This window comes from Mytilus trossulus, chromosome 10 (genome assembly GCF_036588685.1).
Source record: "Mytilus trossulus isolate FHL-02 chromosome 10, PNRI_Mtr1.1.1.hap1, whole genome shotgun sequence".
Lineage (NCBI taxonomy): Eukaryota > Metazoa > Mollusca > Bivalvia > Mytilida > Mytilidae > Mytilus > Mytilus trossulus.
Window position 1 is genome coordinate 45,326,037 of NC_086382.1, and position 17,402 is coordinate 45,343,438.

The following is a 17,402-nucleotide window of genomic DNA, read 5'->3' on the forward strand; positions in this document are numbered from 1 at the left end:
TTGTATCTTAAAAAGGATAAATTTGAAAATAATATACAAACAAATTGAAGTGTTCTCAAGTTCAAAACATGTACACTAATCACAAATTGGTTCATAAATACATTGTCTGTTTCAACAGAATTGTTGTCTATTTTGCAATTTTGCTGATTGTGTCCTGTTCCAAACTGTGACTTTAGTATGGTCTATGGATTCACATGCACAGCAGGACATGTTTTATACACAGACATCTGACTGGTCACACTCTTTATGCCTTAATTTGTCTTTGTAATCAATTAATAAAATTTGAACATCACTAATCTATGGTTGTCAAAATTTGTTACTGAAAACCTACATTTTTATGAAAATGTTGCAAGTAAATGAGCCAATTGACAGAATTAAATCACTGTGACAAGCCTTCTAGAGAAAGCAATGCAAGCTAAAAGAAAAATTATAAAACAAGTTGCTTTCTTTAAAAAAAGAAATGCAATCGTAAACCCAAATGCTTGTTTGGCATTATATATATATAAGATAATTGTTTAATAAAGATGTATTGTCTTATATTACTTTTGTTGTGCATAAGAATTAGAAACTGAAATTGCCTGTTTACTTAATGTAATACCGGCTTCACACATCAACGTATAGATCCGACGTACGTCGGCCGTGGTAAGAAAAATCATGCACGCTACCAATATGCTAGTAATTTTGATGCAGTCAGTCTGTCACTCATATCTGTATGGTGTGCAAACGAACTTAAAGCGTGTATTGGGTGTCCGTAAAGCGTACCTAAGCGTTACTCCTTGTCTTTCTATATTCCAAACTGCAGGTCTGTCTATATGTGAATGTTTGTCAATAAGTCTGTCACATTCGCCCGTCTGTTTACATGTTTACCAGTCCGTCTATGTCCACTGGTTTGTCTACATGTTCACAAGCTTTGAAATAGCTTTCGGTAAGTGCGATTATTTCAGTGATTTGTGTCTATTGTTTTTATATGTAAGTGATTATTGTGCACCGTACCCATATTTTAGGGACGCAAATTGCAACTGATTTTTTACAGTTTTTTCTTGCGATGTGTTGTCCTTAAGGTTTGGTTCATTTGGGAGGATTGGGTTTATGGCCACCACATTGTTTATGTGCCAATGTCCATTCTAAAGCCAGGAACATGTAGTACAGTGGTTGTTGTTCATAATTCATGTTGGTCAAGTTTTTTTCGTAAATTATTTTGTTATCAATAAGGCTGTTTAGTTTTGTTTGATTTTTGTTTTTAAATCTGAATGGTCGGGGCATTTAATAGCCGACTCAATAATGTTTTTTTTTCATTGTTGGAGGCCGCTCGATGGCCTTTAAATACTTACTTCCACGTCATTGTAACAACTCGTGGTTGATACTTGTATCATTAGTGCTGGACCATGGTCGATCTTATGCACCTTTGAGGCAGGCGGGATATTTTTGAAGATCGTGTACAGCTCAAACTAATGGGAGTAGTTCCTTTACTTCTATGTCTAGTCCCATAGTTTGTATTTCTGTGTCATTTTGGTTTTTTGTAGATAGTTGTCTCATTGACACCAAACAATACTTTCTTTTTTATATTCGATATCTTATCGCAGACCTGGTAAAGTCTGCTAAAAATGCATGCATGATTCAACTTTAGGTTATCAGTCGTAATTAAAGTGGCACATGTACATCGTTGTTTCATTGCTTGAAGTATCATTTCTTACATCTGCATGGTCAAATGTGTATTTTTTAAAAATAAATTTTAGATTTAGATTTCAGTCACGGTTATTTCCCCCCCACGATTTTTTTTGTTGAAAAAAACTTGTTTTTACACCTATCTGAGGCATTTTTATGATTATTTGTCCATGTCCTTGGTCTATCCTAGACGTAACATTTCAAAAAGTGCTAATACTATTTTTTAAAGATTTTATTTTTAATTGTTCTCGTTCAAAATATTTTATTTTTTCATATTCAATATCTATTTAATTTTATTTTTAATAACTATTTTTTTTTATTAAAGTTGCAATATTTAACCAAAAAAAACAAACTGTAATTTAATCATTATGCAAGAAGGACTTCCCTTTAATTTCAGTATAAAAAAATAAATAGCTTGCTTTTTACAACATGTACATCTTCACTAAGCGTAAAATCTAAAATAAAATGCTACTAAAACTCTAATTTTATTTTTAATTATTCTTGTTCAGAAATTATATAAAGCGCATTGTTTACATGCAATCTTAACTCATATCTAAACACAGCTGGTTACATCTTTTGACTAATTAAAATACTACGCATGTAGGTTAATATTAGCAGCTTGTAACTGTGCAAGAAAATATTATATCATAATAAATTTCAGATCATACGTAAAATATCTCTATAGCAACTTAAGATGCTAATGCATATTCAACAGATAAGTAAGCTATTGCACATGCATTTGAAAGGTGGTCATAGCTATTGCGCATGTATTTGAAAGGTGTTCATAGAAAGAACAAAAGTGTTCCGAATAACATCCGGTGTTCCGAAAGACTACATCACTCGTCCAATATATACTGCGTAAACCCTCAAACCCTCAGGGGTTTACGCAATAATATATAAAAAAGAAGATGTGGTGGGATTGCCAATGAGACAACTATCCACAAAAGACCAAAATGACACAAACATAAACAACTATAGGTCACCGTACAGCCTTCAACAATGAGCAAAGCCCATGCCGCATAGTCAGATATAAAAGGCCCCGATAAATCAATGTAAAACAATTCAATCGAGAAAACTATATATATAGCTAACAGCCTTATTTATGTAAAAAAAAAATGAACAAAAAAGCATATATGCTAGTTACCCAAACAGGTACTTTGAAACAGACTGAATAGACATCATATTGAGACAAGTGTTATGAATTGAAAGACATTTAAAATTAGACACATATCGATTTTTTCAAAAAACAACAAAAAGTGCTCTCAATATGCCCAGCAATGTCATCTCTTCAGATTTAAGTTTAATTCAAACATGTTGAGGTGTATTGATTTTGTTCAATATCAAAATAAAATCCTTGAAATTAATTTGCATGTATTGGATTTTCATATAAATTCCAAGGTGAGAACAAAAACGCTAGCAGTTAATACTGAAAGAATGAAAATATTGGGAGTTTTAAGTGTTTATCAGTAATCTTAAAAATAAACAAAACCGGAACGGTTACTAAAATTCATTGAATACATAACAGTAGCTAAAAGATTAGCATGGATTAAAAGATAAAAATAACTTATTACAGAATAACTATATTTAATAGCATTTCAACTTTTATTAAAATTTGTAATCCATGATAAGAAAAGGTGTATCTTTTAATTTCTTAAATCCTAGGACTTGAAAATTGTTAAAACAAAGTTGCACACAAAGTCGAGTAGAGCATATATTGACTATTGTATAATACCAGAATACTTTGCAAGATTTGATGAAAAATCCCTCATAATTCAAATTTTCCACTGGTTGAAATATGTTCATCATCCTTTATGCCCAAATAATCAGTTGTTATATTTCACTGCTCTATAGACGAGTATAGTACAGAGTTGGAAACATAAACGCCAGAAAGCCTTTTCAATGAAAAATTTGTAAGGGTTCCGCGGAACCCAGTGTCTCGCCTATTTTTGCTGTAAATCGCAGGCTCAACAATAATGAGGAAAAAAATCAATACAAATATTCCTCTTGTTACTATTTTATGATTGTAAGAAAATCTAAGTCCATTTAAAAGTAAATTACAGAAAAAACAGAGTAATCTTTTTACAAACTTTACCTCTGGATACAATCTTATGATCATAAATAAGCTTCTGTCCAAGTTTGGTACAAACCCAGGATAGTTTAAGAAAGTTATTAAAATTTTACAAACTTTAACCACAGAGTGAATGTAATGGTTCCCCGCAGAAAAACTAAGTCCATTTAAAAGTAAAATATGGAAAAAATGGATTTATTTATTTACAAAATTTACTTCTGGATACTATCTTATGATCATAAACAACCTTCTGTCCAAGTTTGGTACAAACCCAGGATAGTTTGAGAAAGTTATTAAAATTCTAAAAACTTTAACCACAGAGTGAATGTAATGTTTCCCCACAGAAAAAACTAAGTCCATTTATAGTAAAATACGGAAAAAATGGAATTTTATTTTTACAAAATTTACCTCTGGATATTATCTTATGATCATAAACAAGCTTCTGTCCAAGTTTGGTACAAATCCAGGATAGTTTGAGAAAGTTATTAAAATTCTAAAAACTTTAACCACAGAGTGAATGTTTTGTTTCCCCGCAGAAAAAACTAAGTCCATTTATAGTAAAATACGGAAAAAATGGAATTTATTTTTACAAAATTTACTTCTGGATACTATCTTATGATCATAAACAAGCTTCTGTCCAAGTTTGGTAGAAATCCAGTATAGTTTAAGAAAGTTATTAAAATTTCAAAAACTTTAACCACAGAGTGAATATTTGTTGACGCCGCCGACGACGCCGACGGAATGTAGGATCGCTTAGTCTCGCTTTTTCAACCAAAGTCGAAGGCTCGACAAAAATTATAGATTGATAAATCAGATCCAGCTGGACATTTTTCTATCTTACATTAAACTACCAGCTAGTTGGATATCTCATCCAAAAAGCACCAATCAAAATCCTCTATTTGTTACAAGATCTTATCTTAAAATATGTTTAGACCCTCTAGTGAGGATAGTCTATCATGAGGAGGGATTAAAAGACTCAATTTATATATCATTACCAAGTACATTTACATGTAAATTAATTGACACCTCTGATATTTTACTACAATCTGTGCTGTCCAGGCATTGTTGGTGATGTTCAACAAAAAAACTAACTGAATGCCCTCACCCCATAAGCATAAAATGTTATAAAGGGACAGAACTCAAGAACTATAAAAGTGAAGCTACATGTACCAAAGTTTAAGAATAAACTGAGTTTTGTGGTAATAGTGAGCATTACTTATATATATACCATAATAGTCTTGTTTTACAAGGGTTCATAACAGTAAGGGTTAACCCTGGGGGCATACAAAGGGATGCTGAGAAAAATGTTCAGTTCCTTGTACTTTTAATCCGATTTCCGTTAAAAAGAAGTTAAAAATATAGTAATTTATAAAAAATTTACATATGAATAATATTCAACTGGGCTGAACAGGTACATTGTATATATATTGTAATTAACACATTAAAACACACAGTAATTTATTGTACATTTGTTTATATACATGTATTTAAATTCTTGCATAATTATTCATTTTTAAATTGTATACATGTAACTAACTATAATTAATTGTTAATTGTATAACCAACTGTAATAAAGTGTCAGACAAAACATACTATTATTCCTTCATACAAAAGCTACAATGTATATGTAAAATGACACAAAAAGTTACCAAAGGTTAAACAGACAAGATCATAATGTAACCTTCCTACCACCCTTTCCATGAAATTATTACAACATTGTTAAGCAATTTTATGTCTTTCAAAGAAAAATGAGTCAGAGTTAATATATTGTTGACACAGAGATGTGTCTCTGACACCTTTCTTTCAAACTGTATGTAATTTTATAGTCAAATGAACTTGCAAGTTAATAATTCTACCTCATTGAATAGGTATTCATTTGACCTTCAATTTAAGCCATTAGCAAGAGATCATAACAAGCATGACAAGGGTTGGTCAAGGCTCGAAAGACTTGCTCATGAAAGTTAATGAAAAAATATACAACAAAATTTATGTAAGTTTTTAACGACCTTGACTGGCTATACAGAAAAAACGTAGAATGAATCCCTACCTATTTATTCCCTGTATCTCATGGTTCCACATACATGTAGGATGCTTACATATTTAAGGAATGTATTCCTCCTCCCACACATAAATATTGAAAAATTAACCATCCTATTTATTAATTCATGATAATTTTAATAACATTCAAGATTATAATTTCGTGAAAACCTTTTTTGTCATGGGACCAAAATTATTTGTCAGTCCTACAAAATCTGTCATTAATACATTTGTAACCTGTTATAAATTTATAACATATTTTTTATTTCGTTCCTCCAATATCTTGTGAATTCCTTGCTGTCTTCGAAAAATAGTTTACTTTCAATAAAGGAAAGATTTCCTCAATAGATATAGGAAGATGTGGTATGAGTGCCAATGAAACAACTCTCCATCCAAATAACAGTTTAAAAAAAAAAAGTAAACCATTATAGCAGTATAGGTCAATGAACGGCCATCAACACAGAGCCTTGGCTCACACTAAACAACAAGCTATAAAGGGCCCCAAAAATTACTAGTGTAAAACCATTCAAACGGGAAAACCAACAGTCTAATAATATATAAAAAAAAAAAGAGAAACACATATAAATTACATTAACAAATGACAACTACTGTACATTAGATTCCTGACTTAGGACAGGTGCAAACATTTGCACTTTGCAGTGGAATTAAATGTTTTAAAGGATCCAAACCTTCTCCCTTTTTCTGAAACAATAGCATACATATGTAACATCACAACATAGAAAAACACACAATAAAATATCAATTGGCAGACTTAACTCAATCAAAAAGCGTAAATTAATGCAAGACCATATTAGCAACAGGTTTCGATTCAAATGGTTCTCTCTTAATATTAGTTTCTGAGGCATCATATCTTGAACTGAATAATTTAATAATTTATATATATGTATTATTTCAACAGCTTTCAAAATATGGGTCTGAGCCTCATTTTGACCGACAGGAATTACCATTTTCACGAACTCAAAGTTAGACTACATTGTAACACATGTCAAGATAAGATTTATTCCAAATCTTTACTATTTATAAATGAAGGATAATTTAGTTACACATTTACAGTGCTACTTTTATACTACAAATATAGCTGAATAAGAACCAAACACACTGCCAAGGATGCAGAGCAAAAATCATTTGAATCTGATTCAAATTTTATCTGATAATGGAATTTTTTAATGGAATTTGACCAAATATTGTAAATCAAGGGATTGCATCAATAAACTCTTGAACTATATCAATATCATTCTTTTTTTTATCCATTTGACAGGCTAAAACGATTGCAAATACAATTTTATTTGTGTAACTGTGTTCATATGACAAAATTAGCTAATGTGCAATATCACCAACCGTGCGCAAACCGGGGAGTTCATTGTACAAGTACAAAGTATATCCAAAATCTTTTACATTTGTTCATGTTTTTATTTTTTTTTGTGCTGTTGTACCCTTTAACCATGTGTTTACTAGGCCACTGAAGGCATAATTTTTAGTTCAGCTTAGACACAGTGTAGGTGTTGTTGGCTCGTTATCCCAATAGCATGTGTTAGAATTCTGTTGAGGAAAGAAGAAATATTTGAATCTGCAAATTATAGAAGATTTAACATTGTTATATGCAGATATTTAGAGTAGTATGCTATGTAGGTTTGCCGATTGGCAAGACAAAGTAACTGACGGGAAAGCAACTTCTGCTCCTGACCTAAGTTTCATGTAAATTGTAAGCATTCTGCACATGCACAGAGATAAGCAGGGTTATTATAAAGATTTTCTGACTTTGTCTTCAATCACAGGTAACACATCCCTAATATTACTCTGTTTGAGGCAATGATACCATATAAGGTTTATAAATCAAATCATATGAACAAAATAGTGTGCGATCTTAAAGTGTAAATAAATAAGAAACTTGCAGTTTTTCATTTCTCAACCACTTGTTGAAGTTATCTCACCTAAATTCGCATGAGACTGTTAGAAGCCTAACTGAACGTTTGGATCACCTCTTCTAATTAAAATTAATGTCTTGAAATTAATCCTGAAATGCTAGAGCATAAAATCATGATGGGCTCACTAAACATTTATAGAATTGTAACTTATTTAGCGGTGCCACTTTGAAATTCGGGTCGCCATAGGCGCTGTTTTGCTTCTAAGAATGTGCGCATTTCTTCTACGCAACCGGATACACATATTTGCTTTCGGAATTTATTAGACTTTTCAATAGTATACAATCTCATCCGAGTAGAAAATTAAAGTTTATTAGCGGGAAATTTAAAATTACGTGACAAGTATTTTAATATGAAGCTCGCAAGTACAAAACAAATTCAGTTGTTTCTTTATAGTATGGTACAAAAATCAAATGGATTTTTTTGGGAAAAAAAGTTTGTTTCCAGTTTTGGGAGAAAAAATAATTTGTTTTTGATTCTGAGAGAGAAAAATTGCTTGTTTCACCCTCAGCTGCCACTATATGTAATGCTAAAATTGAAAGAAAAAAATGTTTTCGCCTTGTCGCGAAAAAAAATATTGTTTTTCGCCACAGCCGAAAAAAAAAATTGTCCAGAAAAAACAAAACATAGCCCCCCCAGAAAATCATGTGGTTGCTGCCTAAAAATCTTAATTTCAATTTTATTAAATTGCAGTCAGCTATAACACTTAGGCATATGACTGCAAAAATTATAAAAATCAAACATATTAAAAGTATATATTAATGAATGTTTTTTTTTTTATTGAGAAATTCTGTATAACTTGTGTTTCTTTTAATATGCAACCTAACATTTTTGTTTGTGTTCTTTATTTTTGTTCGTGAACATTAATGTGTTAACTGTCAATACACACATATTTATAGTCTTCACTGTGAATACCAGTCACTCTAATACAATTAAACTCAATTGTCAGTTTATTGTTTTTAATACTGCATGCCATTACCATTTAATGTAAATGTGTTTGTGCTAATAAATATTGTCTATTGTCTATCATTGAAAAAGCTCCAAATTATCTCCCTTTGGTGAAAAAATGAGATATCTTTTTAAACTCATCGTCATTGATGAAAACTGTCTATTGCAACCTTATTTCACTGCAGTGAAATTATCATGTCAACTTTGAAAGGATACATTAATTTGTAGAAGGGTGACCACTTGATTGTCTTGTATCATGGGCAGATCCAGCCATTTTGAAAAAGGGGGGGGGTTCCAACTATATGTCCCCATTCAAATTCATTGATCGGCCGAAAAAAAGGGGGTTTAGACCCCCCCCCCTGGATCCGCCAATGTGTATAAATCCAATGAACACTACCAAATTAATTATAAGTCAGCAATCATCTCACCCTATATCATTCTTTTTACTCAGTCTTAATTTTATCGGACTGACTGGTCTTGTTCTCATTTGATTACATGGGTATCCAGTTGACATTAGGTTTGTCATGGAAATTGACATCTGGATATGTCATATCTGTACAAGATTTTTACATAGATTTTGATTCAATATTGTGTCTACATTTTGGATGATATCCGATATCATCTGGAATAGTCTTGGACATGTATGTTACCTATACAGATTCCTTTGACCTTAAATCTTTATCAAGTGAAAAGTATTCTAATCCTGCCATATCTTTATGTGGATGCCCAAATACAGTAACCTTATAAACGGTTATCTTTTGTTTTATAGGTACTAGTATAAGAAGATGTGGTATGAATGCCAATGAGACAAATGTCCATCGAAGTCACAATTTGTAAAAGTCAACCATTATAGGTTTAAGTACAGTCTTGATATGTTTGTCTTTGGGTAATTCATTTTCTTTTGATTGAGTTAAGCCATTTCAATTGATATTTTATAGTGTGTCTTTCTATGTATTGTTTTAGATAAGGATGAAGGTTGGTACCTATTAAAATGCTTAAACCAGCTGCATTTGTTTGCACCTGTATCAAGTCAGGAACCTGGTGTTCAGTTGTTGTCGTTTGATGTTCATGAGTGTTTCTTGATTTTTGTTTTTCACATTTCTGTAGATCGTTGGTTTTCCTGTTTGAATGGTTTTGAATTGGTTATTTTTGGAGCTCATTATAGCTTGCTGTTTAGTGTGAGCCAAAGCTCCATTTTGAAGACTGTACTTTGACCTATAATGGTTTACTTTTACAAATTGAAACTAAGATGGAGAGTTTTTGTCTCATTGGAACTCTTACCACATCTTCTTTTATCTATTGACGACATTTTTTTGGAGTCTCATACAATTTTTTAAGTCAGTGCAATTAACGGCTTGATATTATAAACTCGCCTTATCATAGAAGACCATATGTGAACAATTAGATGCTTTTCAATTATTTATATCATTCTATCTAGTTAATATATACCCTAGAACTCCATTTACTCATATAAAAATCTTTCTCCAAGTACACACAATATTCACTGTTTGGGGAGATATGTGCCTACTCATGACACCGAAATCTGTAAATATCCATAACGATATTTTAATACGAAGATCTATGTTATATAGTCTATACTAAACACTACTTGTTATACTCCACATAAAGAAACAAGCAAATTAATTTCTCACAGTTTACTTGCAAATTACCTGTATGAATTCTTGAAAGCAGTAAAACCTCTTGTAATTCTGTTTATAAGAAATTTGAAAATGGGCTCTCATACTATCAAGTCTAAACTGGCTATCAGAGGGCCAATAACTAACCAATGAATTATTCTCATTGTTGAAGGCCTTACAGTTGCCTATGACTGCTTACAACAACCCCATTTGAAGTTGGTGGTAGGATATCAAATAATTGTCTCATTGTCAATCACACTACATCTCCTTATTTTTATAAAGTTTAAGACCAAATATCAATCTTTCCACAACACAACAGAGAACATCTGATAAAAGTTTTCAGTGGTGGATCCAGGAATTTTCGTAAGTGGGGGCCGCTCCAGTCACGCTTCAGTGTTTCCCTATTTAGCAACCAAATTATTTCCCAAAAAGTGCCTAAATCAACCTCTGGTTTTGGTTGGAATGACATATTTATTATATTTAATGCAATTTACCAGCAACTCCAGGAGAGGGTGGGTATAGAATGAACTAATTTAAAGCCTTTTAAAAAAGGCTGATAAAGAAATTACTGCCTAGTTCACGTTTGTGCAATTTTTCATCCATATGTAAAAGAATTAAATCTGACAGGATACTTGTCTAGTCAGAAGTAAGGATGCTTTAACTTTATATCAATAATAGACTTATCCAGCAGAAAGTCATTTATAAAATGGTTTGGTTTACATTCCCCAATAGTCCATCAGCTAGTTCTCAAAAGCGCGCTAGTTAAGGAGTTTGTGTTACACCCCAGGGTACCGCGATTTTTTTGGATAGAATTCAACTTCATTATCTCATTGATAAAATACAAGGTGTTAGACTAAAAAAAAAGTGTCCAAAAGAGGTTTAAAAACGTCCCTTTCAAGGGTCCCCTCATTTAGCAATCTCGACTAAGTAATTTTTAATTAAAATTTTTAATATAAAGCGATTAAAAAAAAATGAAGTATAGGTTTAAACAACTAAAACAGATACAAAACTAACATATTACTTGTAACTCGTAAGATTTTTTGTTTGACAAAAAATGTTTTTTTACATAAAAAACAATCCGATTTTTTGGGTTCAAATCAAGGCATATTTTCTCCTTTCATAAAGAAATTCGTTATACAATTACCCGTTTTAGTTAATTAAACTTGAGAATTAATCATTATGCAATGTTTAAACCATTTGCAGTATTTATATATCGTCTAAAATATAAATTATTTAATAAAATATAGGTACGTGCAAATACTCGAGAAATACCGGAAATCACCAAATTACCGTCTTCGATTCAGTATACAACATGTACAATGAATTCACACATAAACATTATCAATTTGCAACTGGAAACAAACATTTAATTGTCGATTTATCATGTTTTTGTGAGACAAATTATTTTAAAAAGTGAATGTGGAACGAAATATGTATGAAAAAAATGCAAATTAAGGTGATTTTTTTTTGCGTTCAGAAAAGGTGCACTCTATCGAACTCAATAAAGGTGTGCTTGATAACATTTTGTATTTTAGCTATGTAGTGATCGACTTAAGGTTGTTAAGTCATTCAATCGGCAAACATCGCTTTGAACGAACGTCAAATAGTCAGTTGTTGGATTTGGCAATGCTTTTTACTTTCTTAGGTTTCTTAGAGATACAAAAAAAAATGGTTTCAGTTTAAATAAAGGTTCTGATAAACGTTGGTTGCTAAATGCACATAAAAGAGCTTCAATATCCTTAAAATGTCAAGATTTAGTTGGAATGGTTAACCCTGAAACATCCGCTCAAAAAGAACTCAGAAAAACACGAATGAAGCGAGAAGAAACTGATGTTTTGAAATTGTTTCAGACACTGCAAAGCCGGCCAAATCCATTTAAAACCTCTGAGCGGTTATATGGCTTGTGCTCGGGTTCTGTTGTTTCTTCGAAATTAATGTGCGACCTTCTAAACGCGTATGAAAAGGGGAAATTCGCTTCAGAAATTTTCATTACGGAACAAAAAGTCAACCGATATCTTTAAAACACTCAAAAGAAAATCATTGCTTACATTTTATAAAAAAAGGAAATAAAAGGCAAGCAGTATATTGCTGATAAGAACAACAAAACAGTGAGAGCAGATGCAAAACATGTCGCCTGCTTGTCATAGCCCAGACAAGATAGTTGGTTATGCGATACGTTCTCAAGTCTGAATTAGGTCCTCTTCCAATGTCTGTTGCAAACTTTGATGGTACACATGTAATGAAAAATTAACATCTGTCCTGGGTGGTCTTTTAGAAAAGGGTAATTCAATAGGAAAGCATGTGGATATTTGATGACATGGCCTTTATTCAATCCATTACTAGGATACCAAGCACTTTTTTCGCAATGTTATTTTAAATATCCTTTTAGTTTCGAAAAGAGGTCCCGCATTGATTTTGTTATTGATAAGTATCCCACACTATGCAGGTCCTTGGTAGGGCAAATCAGTGCAATAAGTTCTAGAACATCATAATCGTGCTCTTGGAAATAGAAGAAATGTTCGTTAGTTGGTGGAAACAAAGTTGCTCTTGTTGAATTCTTTGGTTTGGAAAAGAGTAAACAGACCTATAGATTTACACTAGAATGTATTGATTTATTTATATCACATGGAAGTATGTACCACAACATATATTTTGAAAAGGAAATAGCGTAGAATGGTTTAAGCTTATATTCAAACAAAAAGAAGCCGCTAAAAATGTTTCTTAATTAAAAAAACATGCAGCTGACAAAGGTTACGACTCCATTGTTAAATCAAAGTGATGGATATCACTCATGGAAAGATTAGAACAGTAGTTTGAATTATTTCATATTAAGGTATGATGGGGGAAAATTAACATTCATAAGGCACTATTGCTGAAAATTGCATTTATCTTTAGAAGGAAACTTGCTTTTTCAGTATGAGGATAAAATGAGCTCAAATTAAATAATATGGGTCTCTTAATTTGCACAATTTTATTCAAACTGCATTTTATATTTTATGGAAGTTATGTTGCCGGTTCTTAACATGTTTAAAAATAAAAAACCCAAAAAAATTCTTCTAGTAAATGTTACCAACTATCCTTGTAGGACATTAATTTAGACCAACAACTTAAAACTTTAAAGTGCCAGCAAAAAAAAATCGAAAAATGTTGTTTTGGGGCATTCTGTAAGTTGAAAAAGAGGTTATATGGCATTGAAGATTAAAAGTTTTGATCAATTTTTAAAGTATTTTTCAACACAGGGCATTGAAAAAGTACTTTTTCAACGTAAACCAATTAAAAAACTTATTTTATTGAAATGTGGATTCTTTCTTGATTGCAAAAATATTTATTTACTTTTAATAAAAATTCAAATGAATAAAATAGACATAATGCATGTTATGATTGATGGGGAATAAACAATGGTTTGTTATAATTAAAAGTTTTAAAATTTTAAAACTGTTTCAAGCCAATTCCTGATAAAAAAAAAGTGAACTAATCTAAATTGTTGATTAATTACAGATGATTATTGGCTATTTATCAAGTAAATTATAGGCCATACTTGAATACCTTTTATATATTCATATTTTATTTTTTTAAGATCTTGTTAATCCATTAATTATTCATCTTTCAGATATAATTTACAGAATCACTTTTTGTAATGTAGATCAAAAGTAATTTGCAATAAATAAATCTATCACCCTTATAAATATCAAATATCTAATATACACATTTGTGTATTTAATTATGAGGCCAAGTACATGTTTATTAAGAATTAGATGTATATTGGAGGGTATGTGTAATTATGTAAGACTGAGGTTGATAGGTAATGTGGTCAATTTGATTGGCAGTTTAGGAGGTGGGGCATTGTAATTAAAGGTCCACCTTGTCTCTGATTGTTTAGTGATAATGACAGTTGTCAATCATACTAGTTGAATCAATACCCACTTACCTAATCAAAATGTTTTTAAAAAAGCCTGCACATCAACACACCTTAATGACATACATTCTTGAATGAACTGCTCCAATATACCCAGTTTTTATGTGTATTATGTGCAAATACATGAGAACCATAGGGAACTATATTTTAGTGTGAATACATTTAGTAACAGTAGGTAACCTGTCCTGTTGTTAGGGAGGGTGGTGCCTAAGTAAAGATTTAGAACAAGTTCTAATCTTTCCAAAAACCTTCTGACTGATGTGGAAGTATTGGCTTACTATTTTCACAGTTGCATATCAATTCTAACATTGTTTAATAGTCTGGCAGATACATCTTCCAAATGCAAGTTATTATTTGTGCAATCACTGGTGCGAAACTTGGTGAGAATGTTTTTAGAAAACTGCAAGGATTTCATGCCAATACAGGTTGTGATTCAGTAAGTGTTTTGTCTGGTAAGAAAAAAAGCAAAGCAATCGGCTTTTTACAGGATATGTGGAGTTTTCAGAAGGTATATTCCATCTTGGTGAAACCTTTGAAGAGGTTGGCGGAGAGTTGTCAAAACACTCGAGAGGTTTTTCTTCTATATATGGCAACAAAATTAAAAATATAGATGTATAAAGATCAGAACGTTTTGAAATGCAAAAGATGCAATGTTAAAGCAAACTAAAATCTGCTCTCAAACACAACACTGGTCTGTTGCCAAACAGCTATTGTTTGATTGTATAGAACACTTTGATTAGTATGAATTGGCTAGACCAACCACCAGCGTTAGATGCTTTAATAATTCTGATGTGCTGTTCATGTAAAGCTAGCTTTGCCAACAAAAGATATTCATGTGTTCAGCAAGGATTATCCTGAACAGATAGCTGTATGTTAATGCTCGAAAGCTTGTAGATACTACGATGATCAAATCGTTGATTTTGCTAACGATGACAACGAAGATGACGGAAATGATGATATTGATAATTCGGTAGATGCATGTGACCAAACTGATGATGATTCTATGAACCTTCTGCGTGACCTTAAAATGTGATGATTCGGTTGTAAAAAAACCTAAACAACGATAGAGATCTAGAAACCCTGACAGTTTTGTGTGTATTAATATGTGAGTTTTTTCATGAATGTGATGTATAAATTTGTGACTGAATCGTGCATTTCTGGTTGCTTATTTTTGTGTTTGTTGTTGATTCTATGTTTTTGTGTCTTATACCTTTAAATGTTTTTTTCAACAGCCTTTAGTTGCTCTATGTTTCAATGTTGAAAAATATACCATTTTATCAAAAAAAATAAGTACGTATGCTTCTTTTCATTCAAAATCATGACTTTTGGAAATTACCCTCCCCTTTTTCTTGGTCCTCTACGATTTAAAAATTGATTAAAAATTAGCCTGCGTTTTGATAAGATATGATGTGTTCCATTTAATAAAAAGAAAAGTACTGAACATTTGGTCATTTTTACATTTTTCTGTAAATATGTGCAAAACTATTTTTTTTATATAACCTTAAATAAGACCCCTTTTAACCCCTTTTGGACACTTTTTCAAAAGTCTAACACCTCTTAAGATATTCTTCAGATATTACTCTTTAAATTTATACAAAAAAATTGCGGTACCCTGGGGTGTAACACAGAATTGAAATTTTGCCCTACCAGCTGATGGACTACAAGGGGGATGACACGTTTACATTGCTTAATGTGGAAGAAAATATGCTGAAACAATATCAACTCATGAAGATATCATAATAGATCATCCCCTTGAAGAGTGTTTATTACTAGGCAATAATTTATCAAAATCCATGCACCTAGCTTCATTATCTTTATTGCTTTTAATATAATTTTAATTAAATCACAATTGGTCTAAATGCAACCATTTAACTGATGATTTCAACTTTCATGACATAAGTGATCTTTAGACATATCACACAAAACTGAAGATATCCTTTCCATATGACGCCTATTTGTTAAATACTTAAGTTTGTTGATTATTCTGAACTAATTATGTGCCTGTCCCAAGTCAGGAGCCTTTAGTTTAGTGGTTGTCATTGATGTCTGTCACATTTGTTTTCATATAAAATTGTTTTGTTATAAATTAGGCCATTTGTTTTATCTATAGCATCTTTTCATATCAAAGCCTTTTATAGTTGACTATACATAATGGGTTTTTCTCATTGTTGAAGGCCATAAGGTTGCCTATTATTGCTTACATCCACTTTGTTTGAAATTCTGTGGATAGTTGTCTCATTGGCAATCATACCACATCTACTTGTTTTTATATGTAATATCTTGTGTTTTTCTGTATACCTTTGTCCAACTTAGGTGATACCAGAATAAAATGATATATAGTAACTGACAAATGAGAAATTATACAAGAGGCTATCGCTCACCTTATTTCTTTTGGTTAAATCTCTCATCAATGATTATTTTGGCTTTTCAATTTATTTAAATGTTCTTTGGATCGTCCTATTTTCTTTAAAAGCCAAAAAAAATAATCATTTTCTCCTACGTTCTATTTTAGCCATAGGAGCTGTTTCTTAACATACAAGGAAATAAAATATAAAATTTATACTAGATACTCTGAAACTCATTTAGCCTAAGTTTGGCTGAAATTGATACAACAGTTTGAAAGGAGAAGATTTTTTAAAGTAAGTCAACATGATGAACAAATTGTGAAAAAAGTCTTTAAAGGGCAATAACTCCTTAAGGGGTCAATTGACAATTTTGGTCAAATTGACTTATTTGTAGATCTTACTTTGCTGAACATTATTGCTGTTTACAGTTTATCTCTATCTATAATAATATTCAAGATAATAAACAAAAACAGCAAAATTTCCTTAAAATTATCAATTCAGGGGCAGCAACCCAACAACAGGTTGTCTGATTCATCTGAAAATTTCAGGGTAGATAGATCTTGACCTGATAAACAATATAACCTAAGTCAGATTTGCTCTAAATGCTTTGGTTTTTGAGTTATAAGCCAAAAACTGCATTTGACCCCTATGTTCTATTTTTAGCAATGGCGACCATGTTTGTTGATAGATCATAACTTCGGATACAATTTATAAACTAGATACCCTAAGGAACATTCAGTTAAAGTTTGGAAGTATTTGACCCAGTAGTTTCAGAGGAGAAAATTTTTGTAAAAGATTACTAAGATTTACGAAAAATGGTTAAAAATTGAATATAAAGGGCAA

General features: G+C 31.5%; 1 protein-coding gene across 1 annotated transcript in view; it reads right to left on the reverse strand.

Moving 5' to 3' along the window:
- LOC134687446 (serine/threonine-protein kinase 33-like) overlaps positions 1-7,951 on the reverse strand; it is a 33,466-nt gene extending 25,515 nt beyond the window's left edge. Inside the window, exon 1 of the mRNA XM_063547753.1 lies at positions 7,723-7,951. The gene's annotated coding sequence lies outside the window, so the exon portion shown is untranslated. The remainder of the gene's footprint in view (positions 1-7,722) is intronic.
- Positions 7,952-17,402: the final 9,451 nt, after the last annotated feature.